We start from the raw sequence: 18493 nt of genomic DNA, 5'->3' as shown, positions 1-18493 counted from the left end.
GAGAGAGAGAGAGAGAGAGAGAGAGAGAGAGAGAGAGAGAGAGAGAGAGAGAGAGAGAGAGAGAGAGAGAGAGAGAGAGAGAGAGAGAGAGAGAGAGAGAGAGAGAGAGAGAGAACACACAGGGAGAGGGAGAGCACAGGGATGGGAATGGAGAAAAAGAGAGTAAGGTTGAAGAGTGAAAATAGAGAACTCACACGATAAACACATTCCCACTGTGGATAGACCTCCGCTTTACCTCTTCTCCTCTCACTCCTCCTCTCACCCCCCCCCCCCCCCCCACTCTCTCTCTCTTACACACACACACACCCTCTCTCTGCTACATTCTCATCTTTACATGGATGGCTGGATAACACTCAAGTGAGGAGGGCACACTCTCTCCCTCCCCGCGCTTGTCAAGGATTTCTTACTTATTTGTAGCTGCTAACGCCGTAACCCATGAATATATAGACATGAAGCAAAGAGAGAGAAAGCCAAAAAGAGGAGAGGGAAAGGTGAAACGAGGGAGGGAGAGGGGTGCGAGACAGATTGCCTGGGAGCTGCTGTAGGTGTTGGAGAGAGAGAAAACGAGAGACAGAGAGAGTGAGAGAGTGAGAGAGTGAGAGGGAGAGAGAGAGAGAGAGGGAGAGTGAGAGGGAGAATGGAGGAAGGAGGGAGGGAGACAGCAGGTGAATGACAACGGAAGATTCCTACTTATCGAGACAGACGGTTGGGAAAAAGGAGTCGAGGGATAGACAGACATAGCTTAATATACACACGGCCAACATGCTTTAGCCGGACAAGCTTTCTATTCTAGGAATATACCATGTCTTTTCATCAAGGTTTCATCAGTTTTCTACTGTATGTTATAAAGCCTTTTCTCTTTCAGTCCCTTACTTCTCACTGTTCGACACTGACACTGTGTCTGCATCCAAAATAGCACCCTATTCACTCTTTAGTGCGCTACTTTTGATCAGGGGACTAGTGCACTTAATAGGGAATATGGTTCCATTTAGGATGCACCCTGGTTGCCACGTGATACTGTAAAGATGTTTATATTTTCAAAAACGTACTCCTCAGTGAAATCACTGATGGCATTCTGTGTTCAGTTATCTGTTTGTATGGCCAAGCGTCCCAGCTCTATACTGTCTGTATTCATCATTCTGTGCAAAAATCCGGTAACATTCCCAAAATGAAAACCCAAAATAATAATCCTAAAAACCCTGGATGCAAGATTAGCAGAATCGGGAGGGAATAAGCAGGATTTCAACAACAAAAAATTGGGGGTAAAGTTACCAGAATTATGCAACCCTACCTACACCCTGTGTTTAGCTGTGTTAGTATGCCCATTTGGCCCAGCTCTATACTGAATTCATAATCCAGCCGGCTGTTCGTGGGGATGTAAACTGTATTCCACCAGCTGTCTGTCTGTCACTCCTCCAGACTGCATACTGGACTGCTGTATGTTATCCTCACTGCTCCCAACTGCACTTAGCCAGATGGACACACACGAGCACAAGCACGCAAAAACTTGTATCCACCAAGCTGTTTTCTCACTGCTGAAAATGTCATTCTGAGGGACTCCAGTCCTCGCTTTTATTTTCCATCCTGAACCACTCTGACCGTCTCTATATGAACCACTGACAGCTTGGATGGAAAATTACTGAGGATTATAGCGGACAATATTGACATTCCTATTTGCCATATCTTCACATCAAAATCAGATCAAATCAAATTGTATTGGTCACATGGTTGTTTTCCTAGCTCCAACAGTGCAGTAGCATCTAACAATTCACAACAATCCACACAAATCCAAAAGTAAAAGAATGGAATTAAGAAATATATAAATATTAGGATGAGCAATGTCAAGTGGCACTGATTAAAATACAGTGGAATTTAATACAGTATATACATTTGAGATGAGTAAAGCAGTACGTAAACATTATTAAAGTGACTAGTGTTCCGTTATTAAAGTGGGCAGTGTTCCATGTCTATGTGTATAGGGCAGCAGCCTCTAAGGTTCAGGGTTGAGTAACCAGGTGGTAGCCGGCGAGTGATGGCTGTTTAACAGTCTGATGAGCTTCAGATAGAAGCTGTTTTTTAGTCTCTCTGTCCCAGGTTTGATGCACCTGTTCTGACATCACCTTCTGGATGATAGCGGGGTAAACAGGCAGTAGCTCGGGTGGTTGTTGTCCTTGATGATCTTTTTGGCCTTCCTGTGACATCGGATGCTGTAGGTGTCCTGGAGGGCAGGTAGTTTGCCCCCAGTGATGCGTTGGGTAGACCACACCACCCTCTGGAGTGCCCTGCGGTTGTGGGCGGTGCAGTTGCCGTACCAGGTGGTGATACAGCCCGACAGGATGCTCTCAATTGTGCATCTGTAAAGGTTTGTGAGGGTCTTAGGGGCCAAGACGAATTTCTTCAGCCTCCTGAGGTTGAAGAGGCGCTGTTGCGCCATTTTCACCACACTGTTTGTGTGGCTGGACCATTTCAGATTGTCAGTGATGTGTACGCCGAGGAACTTGAAGCTTTCCGCCATCTCCACTGTGGTCCCGTCGATGTGGATTAGAGGTCGACCGATTAATCGGCAAGGCCGATTAATTTGGGCCGATTTCAGGCTTTCATAACAATCGTAATCAGCCTTTTTGGATCCCAATTATGGCCGATTACATTGCAATCCACGAGGAAACTGCGTGGCAGGCTGACCACCTGTTACGCAAGTGCAGCATCAAAAGGACCTTGTGGCTGCAAGGAGCCAAGGTAAGTTGCTAGCTAGCATTAAACTTATCTTATAAAAAAACAATCAATCTTCACATTATCACTAGTTAACAACACATGGTTGATGATATTACTAGGTTAAAAAGCTTGTTCTGCATTGCATATAATCAATGCGGTGCCCGTTAATTTATCATTGAATCACAGCCTACTTCAACTTGATGAATTAACAAAAGCTCATTCGCAAAAAAAGAACAATCGTTGCAATAATGTACCTAAACATAAACACCAATGCCTTTCTTAAAATCAATACACAAGTATATTTGTTTAAACCTGCATATGTAGTTAAAAGAAATTCATGTTAGCAGGCAATATTAACTAGGAAATTGTGTCACTTCTCTTGCGTTCAGTGCAAGCAGAGTCAGGGTATGTGCAGCAGTTTGAGCCACCTGGCTCGTTGCGAACTGTTGAAAGGCCATTTATTCCTAACAAATACCGTAATTAATTTGCCAGAATTTTACATAATTATGACATAACATTGAAGGTTGTGCAATGTAACAGTAATATTTAGACTTAGGGATGCCACCCGTTCGATAAAATACGGAACCGTTTCGTATTTCACTGAAAGAATAAATGTTTTGTTTTCGAAATGATAGTTTCCGGATTTGACGATATTAATGACCAAAGGCTCATATTTCTGTGTGTTTACTATATTATAATTAAGTACATGATTTGATATTTGATAGACCAGTCTGACTGAGCGGTGGTAGGCAGCAGCAGGCTTGTAAGCGTTCATTCAAACAGCAGTTCTTAGCAATGCTGGGATGCACAATGCTGTTTATGACTTCAAGCCTATCAACTCCCGAGATTAGGCTAGCAATACTAAAGTGCCTATTAGAACATCCAAATAGTCAAAGGTATATGAAATACAAATGCTATAAAGAGAAATAGTCCTATAATAACTACAACCTAAAACTTCTTACCTGGGAATATTGAAGAATCATGTTAAAAGGAACCACCAGCTTTCATATGTTATCATGTTCTGAGCAAGGCACTTAAACGTTAGCTTTTTTACATGGCACATATTGCACTTTTACTTTCTTCTCCAACACTGTGTTTTTGCATTATTTAAACCAAATTGAAAATGTTTCATTATTTATTTGAGACTAAATAGATTTTATTTAAGTATTATATTAAGTTAAAATAAAAGTGTTTATTGTTCATTCAGTATTGTTGTAATTGTCATTTACTACAAATATATATATAAAAATTGGGCGATTAATCGGCACCGGCTTTTTTGGGCCTCCAATAATCGGTATCGGCGTTAAAAAAAGAATAATCGGTCGACCTCTAATGTGGATAGGAGCGTCTTCAATCTAAGCCTACTAGAAAGTGTGTGCCCTCAGGCCTGGAGGGAAGCAAAAGTAATTCCGCTACCCAAGAATAGTAAAGCCCCCTTTACTGGCTCAAATAGCCGACCAATCAGCCTGTTACCAACCCTTAGTAGACTTTTGGGAAAAATAGTGTTTGAGCAGATACAATGATATTTTACTGTAAACAAATTGACAACAACTTTCAGCAGGCTTATAGGAAAGGACATTCAACAAGCACAGCACTTACACAAATAACTGATGATAGGCTGAGAGAAATTGATGATAAAAAGATAGTGGGAGCTATTTTGTTAGACTTCAGTGCGGCTAGTCTGATGATGGAAAAACGTATAGGTAGTTTCAGAATGGGTGGCAAGGAATAAGTTAGTCCTGTATATTTCAAAAACTAAAAGCATTGTATTTGGGACAAAACATTAATTAAACCATAAACCTCAACTAAATCTTGTAATAAATCATGTGGAAATTGAGCAAGTTGAGGTGACTAAACTACTTGGAGTAACCCTGGATTGTAAACTGTCATGGTCAAAACATGTTGATACAACAGTAGCTAAGATGGAGAGAAGTCTGTCCATAATAAAGCACTGCTCTACCTTCTTAACAACACTATCAACAAGGCAGGTCCTACAGTCTATAGTTTTGTCTCACCTGGACTACAGTCCAGTCCTGTGTTCAGGTGCCACAAAGAGAAACCTTGGAAAATTACAATTGGCTCAGAACAGGGAAGCACAACTGGCCCTTAAATGTACATGGAGAGCTAACATGAATAATATGCATATAAATCTATCAGCGCTCAAAGTGGAAGAGAGATTGACTTCATAGCTACTTGTTTTTGTAAGAAGTATTGACATACTGAATCCACCGAGATGTCTGATTAAACTACTAGCACACAGCTCGGACACCCATGCATACCCCAGAAGACATGCCACCAGAGGTCTCTTCACAATCCCCAAGTCGAGAACAGACTATTTGAGGCTCACAGTACTATTTAGAGTCATGGCTACATGGAACTCTATTCAACATCAGATAAATCAGATAAAAAAACAGATAAAAATACACCGTATGGAACAGCGGGGACTGTGAAGAGACACACACAGGCACAGACACACGTACAGATGATAAGACACACTGTACACACACGTACACATGGATGTTGTATTGTAAATATGTGATAGTGGTGTAGTGGCCTAAGGGAGCACACTACATGTATTGAGTAAAGTGTTATGAAATGTCATATTTTAAATTGTTTGTAACTGCCTTAATGTTGCTGGACCCCCGGAAGAGTAGCCTTGGCAGCAGCTAATGGGGATCCTTAATAAAAACAAATACAAAAACTTCATAGACTCAGTTTCTTATGTTTTAATAGATCTAGCTCTCCATACTTAAGCAATGAAGCAATCAGAGGACAAACGGCATTGCCTTGCATAACGTAATTCAATATTCAGATATGGAGCATGTTAAGGACGGCCACTCTGATACACTCTCCTCCACTACTTAATTTTTTTACATTAAAAATAAACACAAAATAAAGTCCTTTATTTTTTTTTCTCTAATCACAACTTGCCATTATTCTATTTCTCTATCTGATGCTGCCATATCATCACCTGATCTCTCTCTCTCTACTCCCTCTACTCCCTCTTTCACTCTCCATCCCCCCTCTTTATTTCTGCCTCTCCCCTCTATCTTTCTTTCTCTCTACCCCTCTCTCTCTCTCTTTCTCTACCCTCTCTCTCTCTACCCCCCTCCCCTCTTTCTCTCTCTTCCTCCCTCCCTCCCCTCTCTCTCACTTCAGGCGTCAAGATCTGACGATGACGTTCAACCAACGCTCGCTACCTCGCTCTCCAACCAGAAATATCGGCCCTTAATGTAAACTATGTGCAGTTAATGGTTTTATGTAAGTACTGTAAGTAGGTGGATGGAAGGGAGTCTATTGGGTAACGTACTTCAAAAATAGACCGACACCTGGAAGATGGAGGATTACGCCTGCGTCCCAAATGGCCCATAGGACTATGCTCAGGAGAGAGAGAGAGAGAGAGAGAGAGAGAGAGAGAGAGAGAGAGAGAGAGACAAACGAGACAAGCGAGAGAGAGACAAGCGAGAGAGAGATTTTGTAACCTTACTCTGTGTTCAGCTATGTGTTACAGTAGTATGGCCATTTGGCTCAGCTCTATACTGAATTCATAATCCAGCCGGCTGTTCGTGGGGATGTAAACTGTATTCCACCAGCTGTCTGTCTGTCACTCTTCCAGACTGCATACTGGACTGCTGTATGTTATCCTCACTGCTCCCAACTGCACTTAGCCAGATGGACACACACACACACGAGCGTAAGCACACACACACAGGAACAAAAGCACGCAAAAACGTGGAAACACACACACTGTTCTACAGTATAGGCCTACTGTATCCACCAAGCTGTTTTCTCACTGCTGAACATGTCATTCTGAGGGACTCCAGTCCTCGCTTTTATTTTCCATCCTGAACCACTTTGACCGTCTCTATATGAACCTCCTCATAGACCAGTTAGTCAACACTCGGTTTCTTCTGTTTTAAAAGGTCTTGGCATCCCCCTTTCTCTTCATACTCTCCAGCATTGAAGCGGTATGAGAACAAACTGTTCTTCATTGCCTTGATCATGTAATTCAATATTCAGATATGGAGTATGTTAAGGACTGCCACTCTGATACCCTCTCCTGTACTTTCTTTCTGAAGATGTAAAATAATACAAATAAAGTCCTTTCCTTGTTGATCTCTAATGACAATTTGACATTTTTCTCTCTCTCAATCTGATACTGCCATGTCATCACCTAATCATCTCTCTCTCTTTCTCTCTCTCAATCTGATACTGCCATGCCATCACCTGATCATCTCTCTCTCTTTCTCTCTCTCAATCTGATACTGCCATGTCATCACCTGATCATCTCTCTCTCTCTCTCTCTCTCTCTCTTTCTCTCAATCTGATACTGCCATGTCATCACCTAATCATCTCCCTCTTTCTCTCTCTCTCTCAATCTGATACTGCCATGCCATCACCTGATCATCTCTCTCTCTTTCTCTCGTTCTCTCAATCTGATACTGCCATGTCATCACCTAATCATCTCTCTCTTTCTCTCTCTCTCTCTCTCAATCTGATACTGCCATGTCATCACCTGATCATCTCTCTCTCTTTCTCTCGTTCTCTCAATCTGATACTGCCATGTCATCACCTAATCATCTCTCTCTTTCTCTCTCTCTCTCAATCTGATACTGCCATGCCATCACCTGATCATCTCTCTCTCTCTCTCTCTCTCTCTCTTTTTCTCAATCTGATACTGCCATGTCATCACCTAATCATCTCTCTCTTTCTCTCTCTCTCAATCTGATACTGCCATGCCATCACCTGATCATCTCTCTCTCTCTTTCTCTCTCTCAATCTGATACTGCCATGTCATCACCTGATCATCTCTCTCTCTTTCTCTCTCTCAATCTGATACTGCCATGTCATCACCTGATCATCTCTCTCTCTCTCTCTCTTTCTCTCAATCTGATACTGCCATGTCATCACCTAATCATCTCTCTCTTTCTCTCTCTCTCTCAATCTGATACTGCCATGCCATCACCTGATCATCTCTCTCTCTCTCTCTCTTTCTCTCAATCTGATACTGCCATGTCATCACCTAATCATCTCTCTCTTTCTCTCTCTCTCTCAATCTGATACTGCCATGCCATCACCTGATCATCTCTCTCTCTCTTTCTCTCTCTCAATCTGATACTGCCATGTCATCACCTGATCATCTCTCTCTTTCTCTCTCTCAATCTGATACTGCCATGCCATCACCTGATCATCTCTCTCTCTCTCTCTCTCTCTTTCGCTTTATCTCAATCTGATACTGTCATGTCATCACCTGATCAACTATCTCTCTTTCTATCTCTCTCTCTTGCTCTTTCTCTCTCTTCCCTCTCTATTTCTCTATCTCTATCTCCCCAACCTCTCCCTCTGTCTCTCTCTATCTCCCCTCTCTCTATTTCTCTCTCCCCTCTCTCTCTCCCCCTCTCTCTCTCACACTATCTATCTCCCCATTCTCTCTATCTATCAATCAATCTATCTATCTCCCCTCTCTTTCTCTCTCTCTCACACCCTCTGTCTCTTTCTCTCTCTCTCCCTCCCTCTCTCTCTCCCTCTATCTCCATATAGCTCCCTCTCTCTCTCTCGCTCTTTATCACTCTATCTCAGTCTCTTTCTCTCACACTCTTTCTCTCACTCTATCTCTACCCCCCTCTCTATCTATCTCTCATCTCTCTCTTTCTCTCCTTCTCTCTCTCCTTCTCCAGACGTCAAGATCTGACGATGACGTTCAACCAACGCTCGCTACCTCGCTCTCCAACCAGAAATATCGGCCCTTAATGTAAACTATGTGCAGTTAATGGTTTTATGTAAGTACTGTAAGTAGGTGGATGGAAGGGAGTCTATTGGGTAACGTACTTCAAAAATAGACCGACACCTGGGAGATGGAGGATTACGTGCGCGTCCCAAATGGCACCCCATTCCCTATGAAGTGCACTACTTTTGACTAGCACCCACAGGGCTATGGTCAGAAGTAGTGCACTATGTAGGGAATAGGGTGCCATTTGGTATGAACATGATGTCTGATGACTGGTGATGCGGTTTGAAACAGTGAAGTGGAGAGACAGAGGGGGAGAGAGAGAGAGAGAGAGAGGAGAGAAGAGGAGAAGGGGCAAGTTAGAGAGAGAGAGGGAGTAGGGGGAGATGGAGGGGAGCGAGAGAGAGGGGGAGAGATGGAGAGAGGGGGGGAAATGGAGAGAGAGATTTGAAGAGAAACAGACAAAGGATCTTAAAGAGGAGGAGCGTAGGAAAGAGGAGAGAGGGGAGGGAGTGACAAAGGGAGAGAACAAGAAAACATGACAGGTTTGACTTTAGACATTTAACTGCCCTTTATGGATTTTGTTTTCATTTTCATAGTTTTCACAGCATGTGGTGGTCTTTAATCCAACCACAAATACCACTCTACATCTCTAAGAAAAACAGCACAGCTAAAGATATATTGGAGGGGATAAGGAATAGCCCCAAAGCATACGTAACCTGTTATACAAGTCTCACTAATGCATGTATTGGTGCAACAAAAGAGACATTACTGTAAGGATAGTAATATATACACTACTATTCCAAAGTTTGGAGTCACTTAGAAATGTCCTTGTTTTTTAAAGAAAAGCAACTTTTTTGTCCATTAAAATAACATCAAATTGATAAGAAATACAATGTAGACATTGTTAATGTTGTAAATTACTATTGCAGCTGGAAACGGCAGATTTTTTATGGAATATCTACATAGGCGTACAGAGACCCATTATCAGCAACCGTCACTCCTGTGTTCCAATGGAACGTTGTGTTAGCTAATCCAAGTTTATCATTTTAAAAGGCTAATTGATTATTAGAAAACCTGTTTGAAATTATGTTAGCACAGCTGAAACCTGTTGTTCTGATTAAAGAAGCAATAAAACTTCCCTTCCCTGCTTTATTCTTGTTCTGAGAAATGAAGGCTATTCCATGCGAGAAATTGCCAAGAAACTGAAGATCTCATACAACGCTGTATACTACTCCCTTCACAGAACAGCGCAAACTGTCTCTAACCAGAATAGAAAGAGGAGTGGGAGGCCGTGGTGTGCTCCCAGCATCCCGGAGTCACCTCTTCACTGTTGACGTTGAGACTGGTGTTTTGCGGGTACTATTTACATTTACATTTTAGTCATTTAGCAGACGCTCTTATCCAGAGCGACTTACAGTAGTGAATACATACATTTCATGCATTATTTTATTTGTTTATTTTTTTTGTACTGGCCCCCCGTGGGAATCGAACCCACAACCCTGACGTTGCACACACCATGCTGGCATTGCAAACACCATGCTCTACCAACTGAGCCACAGCTGCCAGTTGAGGACTTGTGAGGCATCTCTTTCTCAAACTAGACACTCTAATGTACTTGTCCTCTTGCTCAGATTCTATTCTGGTTAGAGCCAGTTTGCGCTGTTCTGTGAAGGGAGTAGTACACAGCATCGTACGAGATCTTCAGTTTCTTGGCAATTTCTCACATTGAATAGCCTTCATTTCTCAGAACAAGAATAGACTGACGAGATTCAGAAGAAAGGTCTTTGTTTCTGACCCTTTTGAGCCTGTAATCGAACCCACAAATGCTGATGCTCCAGATACTGAACTATTTTAATTTAAAAAATAAAAATATTTCACCTTTATTTAACCAGGTAGGCTAGTTGAGAACAAGTTCTCATTTACAACTGTGACCTGGCCAAGATAAAGCAAAGCAGTGTGGCACAAACAATAACACAGAGTTACACATGGAATAAACAAGCGTACAGTCAATAACACAATAGAAAAAAAGAAAGTCTATATACAGTGTGTGCAAATGGCGTGAGGAGGTAGGCAATAAATAGGCCATAGTAGCAAAGTAATTACAATTTAGCAGATTAACACTGGAGTGATAAATGAGCAGATGATGATGTGCAAGTAGAGATACTGGTGTGCAAAAGAGCAGAAAAGTAAATAAAAACAATATGGGGATGAGGTAGGTAGATTGGGTGGGCTATTTACAGATGGACTATGTACAGCTGCAGTGATCGGTTAGCTGCCCAGATAGCTGATGTTTAAAGTTAGTGAGGGAAATAGAAGTGTCCAGCATCAGCGATTTTTGCAATTCGTTCCAGTCACTGGCAGCAGAGAACTGGAAAGAAAGGCGGACAAAGCAGGTGTTGGCTTTGGGGATGACCAGTGAGATATATAGCACATGCTATGGGTGGGTGTTGTTATCGTGACCAGTGAGCTGAGATAAGGCGGAGCTTTACCTAGCATAGATTTATAGATGACCTGGAGCCAGTGGGTCTGGCAACGCATATGTAGCGAGGGCCAGCCAACTAGAGCATACAGGTCGCAGTGGTGGGTGGTATAAGGGGCTTTGGTAACAAAACGGATGGCACTGTGATGGACTGCATCCAGTTTGCTGAGTAGAGTATTGGAAGCTATTTTGTAGATGACATCGCCGAAGTCGAGGATCGGTAGGATAGTCAGTTTTACTAGGGTAAGTTTGGCGACGTGAGTGAAGGAGGCTTTGTTGCGAAATAGAAAGACGATTCTAGATTTGATTTTGGATTGGAGATGTTTAATATGAGTCTGGAAGGAGAGTTTACAGTTTAGTCAGACACCTAGGTATTTGTAGTTGTCCACATATTCTAGGTCAGAACCGTCCAGGGTAGTGATGCTATTCGGGCGGGCGTGTGCGGGAAGTGAACGGTTGAAAAGCATGCATTTGGTTTTACTAGCGTTTAACCTGTTGGGGATAGGGGGCAGTATTTGCACGGCCGGATAAAAAACATACCCGATTTAATCTGGTTACTACTCCTGCCCAGTAACTAGAATATTCATATAATTGTTTGATTTGGATAGAAAACACCCTAAAGTTTCTAAAACTGTTTGAATGTTGTCTGTGAGTATAACAGAACTCTTTTGGCAGGCCAAAATCTGAGAAGATTCCAAACAGGAAGCGCTCTCTCTGACTTTTCTTGGCCTTCTTGATCATCTCTAACCAAAACAGGTGATCTCTGGCATTACGTGACATTTTCTAACGCTCCCATAGGCTCTCAGAAGGCGCCAGAACGATGAATGGTGGCTTTGCAGGCCCTGGCTGAAAAACAGTAGTGCATTTTGTAAGTGGTCGATCTGAGGACAATGAGACTGGAGGCCACCATGTTTACTTTCTCTCTCTTTGAACGAAAACAACGACTCCCGGTCGGAATATTATCGCTTTTTTACGAGAAAAATAGCATAAAAATTGATTTTAAACAGCGTTTGACATGCTTCGAAGTACGGTAATGGAATATTTAGAATTTTTTTGTCACGAAACGCGTCGGGCGCGTCACATTTCTTTGCCCTTCGGATAGTGTCTTGAACGCACGAACAAAACGCAGTTATTTGGATATAACTATGGATTATTTGGAACCAAACCAACATTTGTTATTGAAGTAGAAGTCCTGGGAGTGCATTCTGACGAAGAACAGCAAAGGTAATCAAACTTTTCTAATAGTAAATCGGAGTTTGGTGAGTACCACACTTGGTGGGTGTCAAAATAGCTAGCCTGTGATGGCCGGGCTATCTACTCAGAATATTGCAAAATGTGCTTCATCCGAAAAGCTATTTTAAAATCGGACATAGCGAGTGCATAAAGGAGTTCTGTATCTATAATTCTTAAAATAATTGTTATGTTTTTTGTGAACGTTTATCGTGAGTAATTTAGTAATTTAGTTGGCCGGGGTTGGGGTAGCCAGGAGGAAAGCATGGCCAGCCGTAGAGAAATGCTTATTGAAATGTTCGATTATCATGGATTTATCGGTGGTGACCATGTTACCTAGCCTCAGAGCAGTGGGCAGCTGGGAGGAGGTGCTGTTGTTCTCCATGGAGTTATCCAACTAGTCTAAAGAAGGCCAATTGTATTGCTTCTTTAATCTGAACAACAGTTTTCAGCTGTGCTAACATAATTGCAAAAGGGTTTTCTAATGATCAATTAGCCTTTTAAAATGATAAACTTGTATTAGCGAACACAATGTGCCACACAGGAGTGATGGTTGTTGATAATGGGCCTCTGTACGCCTATGTAGATATTCCATAAAAAAATCAGCTGTTTCCAGTGTAGCCTAGTGGTTAGAGTGTTGGACTAGTAACCAAAAGGTTGCAAGATTGAATCCCCGAGCTGACAAAGTAGAAATCTGTTGTTCTGCCCCTGAACAAGGCAGTTAACCCACTGTTCCTAGGCCGTCATTGAAAATAAGAATTTGTTCTTAACTGACTTGCCTACTAAACTAAAAATGAATACAAATTTACGACATTAACAATGTCTACACTGTATTTCTGATCAATTTGATGCTATTTAAATGGAAATTAGTGTGTTTTTCTTTCAAAAACAAGGACATTTCTAAGTGACCCCAAATCTTTGAATAGTAGTGTATAGTAAACTGCATCGGGTCCACGGGAGTGGAGAGAGAAAGAGGAACTACCCTCCTCAGCAGTAAAATGTCTTTATTTATAGACAGAAATAAAGGGATTATCTCCCTGTCGAGGAGAGGGGGAAAAGGAGGAGGAGAGGAGACCGAGCGAAAAGCCAATAATATTCTAACATCCCAGTCAAGAAGAGGAGAGGGAGAGAGATAGAGTCAGGAAGGCAGAGAGATAAGGTGGGATAGGTTGAGAGATGGAGGGGGTTTTCACTTTTTGCCTCAGTGGCTGGAGGATTGGCCTCGCGCTGCAATTAAGACCTGCTAATTAGCCCCACATGACTAAAATAGAACGTGTTTAGTGAAGAGGAAACCTGCTAACTGTTAATTGCAAGCATGTGTGCTTGTGTAGGCTGCCTGCAGACACTTGCGACAGTTGCGCAAATGTAACTTCTTAAATCTATCAGCCTAGTCTATTTAATTTGATATTTTAAGAAAAAATAATCAGTCACAAATTCCAACGCTTCTGAACTTGACAAGAGAGGCGACAAGTACAAAATGAAAGGAAAGACTTCAAAACAAGCAGCTGTGTCAATTCTGGCGCCAACCATGACTTACATAAGGCAACTCGTTTCATTGCATGCTACTCAACTCTTGTCTTCAGAGGCTTGCAAATGCGCCGCGCATATTGGCGCTGCCGGATATGTGCGCACGAGTTTTAATACCCTGGCTGTACAGTATGTTCTCGCGCTGTTGCTAAGGGGAATATTGTGTGGTTTTACTAAAGGGATGAAGAATAGCAGGAACACCACAAAACATGTCAACCTTGGGTGGAAAGTAGATTTGAAAAAAGATAAAGCCGACAGGGGGGTCGCGAAAGGGAGGCAAATAGAAGAGCCATCTGTCCACTCTATTTTTCCAACACAACCACAAGAGCACCAAGTGGCACGGAGTAAGATAGCTAACAGTGCGACTGCAGTGTAGGGCCCGTACTCACAAAGTGAATCAGAGTAGGAGTGCTGGTCTAGGTTCAGATCCCTCCCCTTGTCCATATACACTGAACACAAATATAAAAAGAACATGTAAAGTCTGGGTCCCATGCTTCATGAGCTGAAATAGAACATTTACCATTTTCCATTTTCCATACACACAAAAAGCTAATTTCTCTCAAATGATCTGCACAAATTTGTTTACAACCCTGTCAGTGAGCATTTCTCCATTGCCAAGATAATCCATCCACCTGACAGGTGTGGCATTTCAAGAAGCTGATTAAACAGCATGATCATTACACAGGTGCTCCTTGTGCTGGGACAATAAAAGGATACTCTAAAATGTGCAGTTCGTGCACAACACAATGCCACAGATGTGTTTGGAGAGAGCATGCAATTGGAATGTCCACCAGAGCTGTTGCCAGAGCATTGAATGTTCATTTCTCTACCATAAGCCACCTCCAATGTCATTTTAGAGAATTTGTCAGTACATCCAAACGGTCTCATGACCGCAAACCACATGTATGGCCTTGTGTAGGTGAGCAGTTTTCTGATGTCTATGTTGTGCTCCATAGTGTCGGTGGGGTTATGGTATGGGCAGGTATAAACTACAGACAATAAACACAGTTGCGTTTTATCGGTGGAAATTTGAATGCACAAAAATACCGTGACGAGATCATTTTTTAAAAGGTATCTGTGACCAACAGACGCATATCTCAGTCATGTGAAATCCATAGATTAGGGCATTATTAATTTATTTCAAGTGACTGATTTCCTTATATGAACTGTAACTCAGTAAAATCAAGGAAATTGTTGCATGATGCATTTATATTTTTGTTCTGTATAATATTATTCATTATAATCGAAAAGGCAAAACCAATTAATAGTGTCACTAATAAGTATTGTGATTATTGCTCCTAATAAGTTGTAGGCAAACTTTGAACGATATGAATAATTGTAGTTAAAGAACATTTGAGCCCTGAATTATGTGGCAGCAGGTAGCCTAGTGGTTAGAGTGTTAGACTAGTAACCAAAAAGTTGCAACATCAAATCCCCAAGGTAAAAAATCTGTTGTTCTGCCTCTGAACAAGGCCCTTGTTCAGACCCTATGCTGTCATTGAAAATAAGACTTTGTTCTTAACTGACTTGCCTAGTTAAATAAAGGTTTAAAAAAAATCTATTATGTGAACATACAGTATATGATCCTATATAAACCATTGACTGAAAGTGAAAAAACAGATTCACCAAGAACCAATGCAATCTTGGCATAGAACTATAATATTTGGTTATGTCCCAAATGGTATTCCCTATTTAGTGCACTACTTTCGATCAACGCCCATTGGCACCCTATTCCAGTCCTATGAGCCCTGGGAATAGGGTGCCACTTATGAGTCTGAAACATTACAACAGATGTCCAATTTAGTATCGATTACTGTAGGCCTAATAATAACATTTTGAATAGTCAAATGGCAAGTTACATTTACGTGAAATGTCAATTTCATAATAAATGGATACCAGAGACAAAATGGGTAGAGACAAAACAGGTAGGCTAAACCATGAAGACTAAAGTTTATTTGATCAATTAGAAAATAAAGGGCCGTGCTACATCATGATTTAAGTCCATGATAGACCGCGTAGCCATATAGCCCAGATGGGTCGTAATAAAATCATCTCTATTCCACAGAAACAGGTGTGTCTGACATCTGCGTGACTATTCACACCGGCTGCGGAAGGAACTTTTGCCACCCATCACTGGGCTTGAACGGCTGTTCACAATGCCCATCGGCGATGCAGGCCTCGGTGGTCTACAACGTAGAGCCGGTAACAGCCAGGTATTTGTGAGCGGACGTCCAGTGATTCTCGCCTCGCGCTCTCGGTACAGTGCCCGTTTGATTTGGGACCGGAGCCAACCAATAGTCGCAAGAAGATGGAGACGGAGCTGCGCTCTGAAAACGAGACTTTTAAAAATGTTTGCATGGGTTGCGGCCATGGGGTGGAGGTGCGGCGTGTGGTGGTGGCATCATCTTAAAGATAATCAGATAGACAGTTATGTGAGCAGGGTAAAAATGAATACGTCCCCATGTTAAAGTGAATAAAAAACTGGCTATAAATTCCATCCAAGCATAACCATGGGATTTACTGAATGGTGCGGATTATATAACACATGGGAGTTATATTGTGCATTCTCATAGCGTATAGCCTTTAGCCCAATCAGTACAATAACGGCGGAATAATAATAATCACCTCATTAATATAGCCTAACAACAACTGCGACTCCAACTGTTAGAAACAGGATAGAGTTGATCTGCACACCTACCTCGCTCATGTTGAGTACGTGCAGTAGGGAGAGAGTTCTTCAAACAAGTGACTTCTTCACGTTTTTATAACCGGTTATACTGGCAGTTTCAACGGTCTCTTTCCTTGGAAAAACACTTCAGTCGATCAAAGGTTTTTAAAGAGAAACTAAAAGGATGCGCCAAAGACAGAAAAGTCGGGGACGGGTGTAGAGTGGAGCAGCACAACGTTTCATTGGGCTAAACGGTAAACTGACTCCGTCTCAAGCAGACAGTCTAGGATACAGCAGCATGGATAGTGCAGTCAGAGCAAGCAGTGCGGTTTTGTGCAACAGAGAACGTCAGAATCCTCGGTACTTCTCTGCCTCCCCCCACCCTCTCTCCCTCCCTCCCTCTACTCTTTCTTGCTCGCCCACTCAAGAGCGCTCTCACCCACTCACTGGAGACTTGCCCTTGTGCCAACTGAGCAGTGAAGGGCTGACGCTTACTCCTGGACATGAATATTTGAATAAATCACTTAGGAATAGATAAAGTAACATTTCTAACAAAACAATTGAAACTAGAGAAGTTTAATCAGATTGGAATGTAAAAATTACACCATTGAGACGAACTCCAAAAATGCGTCATATTTGATGAATGGTGCATGCGCTATGATAGATCTCAAAATAGGCCGACATGACATCATCAATCGTCGTATCATATTTAATGACAGACAGTGATATATAGTTTCTGTTCATCCCATATGTCAGGAAAATGTGTGGGTACGTGACCATGAGACCTACATTGTGCTATCGTTCCTCTCAGAGGAATGGGAACCACACATTTTCCTTACGATTTTTGAATTGTATCAGCCAGGAAAACAGAGTGGCCCCCCTCTATCATAATCACATTCATACTCCCTCCAGTCACATAATCACATTCATGATACCTGTGAATCTAGATGTGCCTGTTATACCCAGTAGAGGACGATAGAGCTCCACCGTCTATTTTTACAGTCAAGGGTTGCATGTCAAATGGCACTATATAGTGTTATAGACAATAGCCCCATGAGCCCTGTTCAAAAGTAGTGCACAAATTAGGGAATATGGTGCCATTTGGGATGTTGCCAAGTTGTCGAGAGGTGAAGGGTGGAGTGCCGATTTGCAAAAAATTGCCTCTAATGTACTGACTGATCTTGATGTCCTCCGGTACTCCAACACTGTTATAGGCCAGTGTGAATAGACACGCTCATATGATAACATCATTTATTATGGCACACTGCACTATGATGGTTCAACAGTGTATAGTCACATGGATGTCGTAACCCTTTAGTGAAGGCATGGTGAAGTCCCATCAAGTTTTAATCTTGTGTGTTAATTAGGGGTTCAGCAGCAAAGCTGGTGAAACCCTGTTGTATTTGTTGCCGTTCATTATTGTTATTCATGCAAGCTCATTATTCCATAGCGGCCATATTGTTTCAGCTAGAGTTTAGGAAAATAGTGTTTTTGATGCTATATATTTTTTAGATGCTGTATGCCGAATTTGGTTCAGATCGGTCCAGCGGTCCAGTTCATTATTGTTATTAATATGTTTCTTTTTCTGACGTTTCGGTGGGAAAAAAACAAATTCCAGTGAGATGAAAAGGCCCAGGATTGTGCAATTTAGCAACATGGTAAAGTCCCAAGGGCCACACTCTCTCATGCAATATCATGCCAATTGGCCACATGGTGTCGCTTTAACAAGCAATAAAAAATGCAAACTTTGAAAGATCAGCCTCTGCACCCCGTTTGACATAGAGTCATTACATTTTGTCCATGGGACTGTTTCCTCACATTGAACAAATTTGCCTCAAGAACCCATAAAGTCCATAAAGTGATGGATTCTCCATCATTTTGAATGTTGTCAAAAACACTTCAAACGCTACTCTGGCACCGAATGACCGATCTTTGCAAAACTTGATATATGGCATCTATGGACCAAGGTCTGTAAACACACTATAACCCAGGCTAGTACATCAAACAACATGGCCGCAACGGACCAATAAACATTCACGTGGGCGTGGTTTGTCACATAAATGCATTTAAATCAGTCACAGATAATTGTATTGTAACGAAACTTGGTACACATGTTCCAAACACTGTGAAGAGTGAACATAGCTCA

The 18493-nt window shown here is 42.0% G+C and overlaps 1 long non-coding RNA gene across 1 annotated transcript in view; it reads right to left on the bottom strand.

Annotated features, from left to right (window-relative positions):
• LOC115194537 (uncharacterized) overlaps positions 1-16697 on the bottom strand; it is a 23031-nt gene extending 6334 nt beyond the window's left edge. The window contains exon 1 of the long non-coding RNA XR_003878389.1: positions 16378-16697. This is a non-coding gene — a long non-coding RNA (uncharacterized LOC115194537). The remainder of the gene's footprint in view (positions 1-16377) is intronic.
• Positions 16698-18493: the final 1796 nt, after the last annotated feature.

Source organism: Salmo trutta, chromosome 5 (genome assembly GCF_901001165.1).
Source record: "Salmo trutta chromosome 5, fSalTru1.1, whole genome shotgun sequence".
Taxonomy (NCBI): domain Eukaryota; kingdom Metazoa; phylum Chordata; class Actinopteri; order Salmoniformes; family Salmonidae; genus Salmo; species Salmo trutta.
This window is presented reverse-complemented; position numbering and strand designations above follow the sequence as displayed.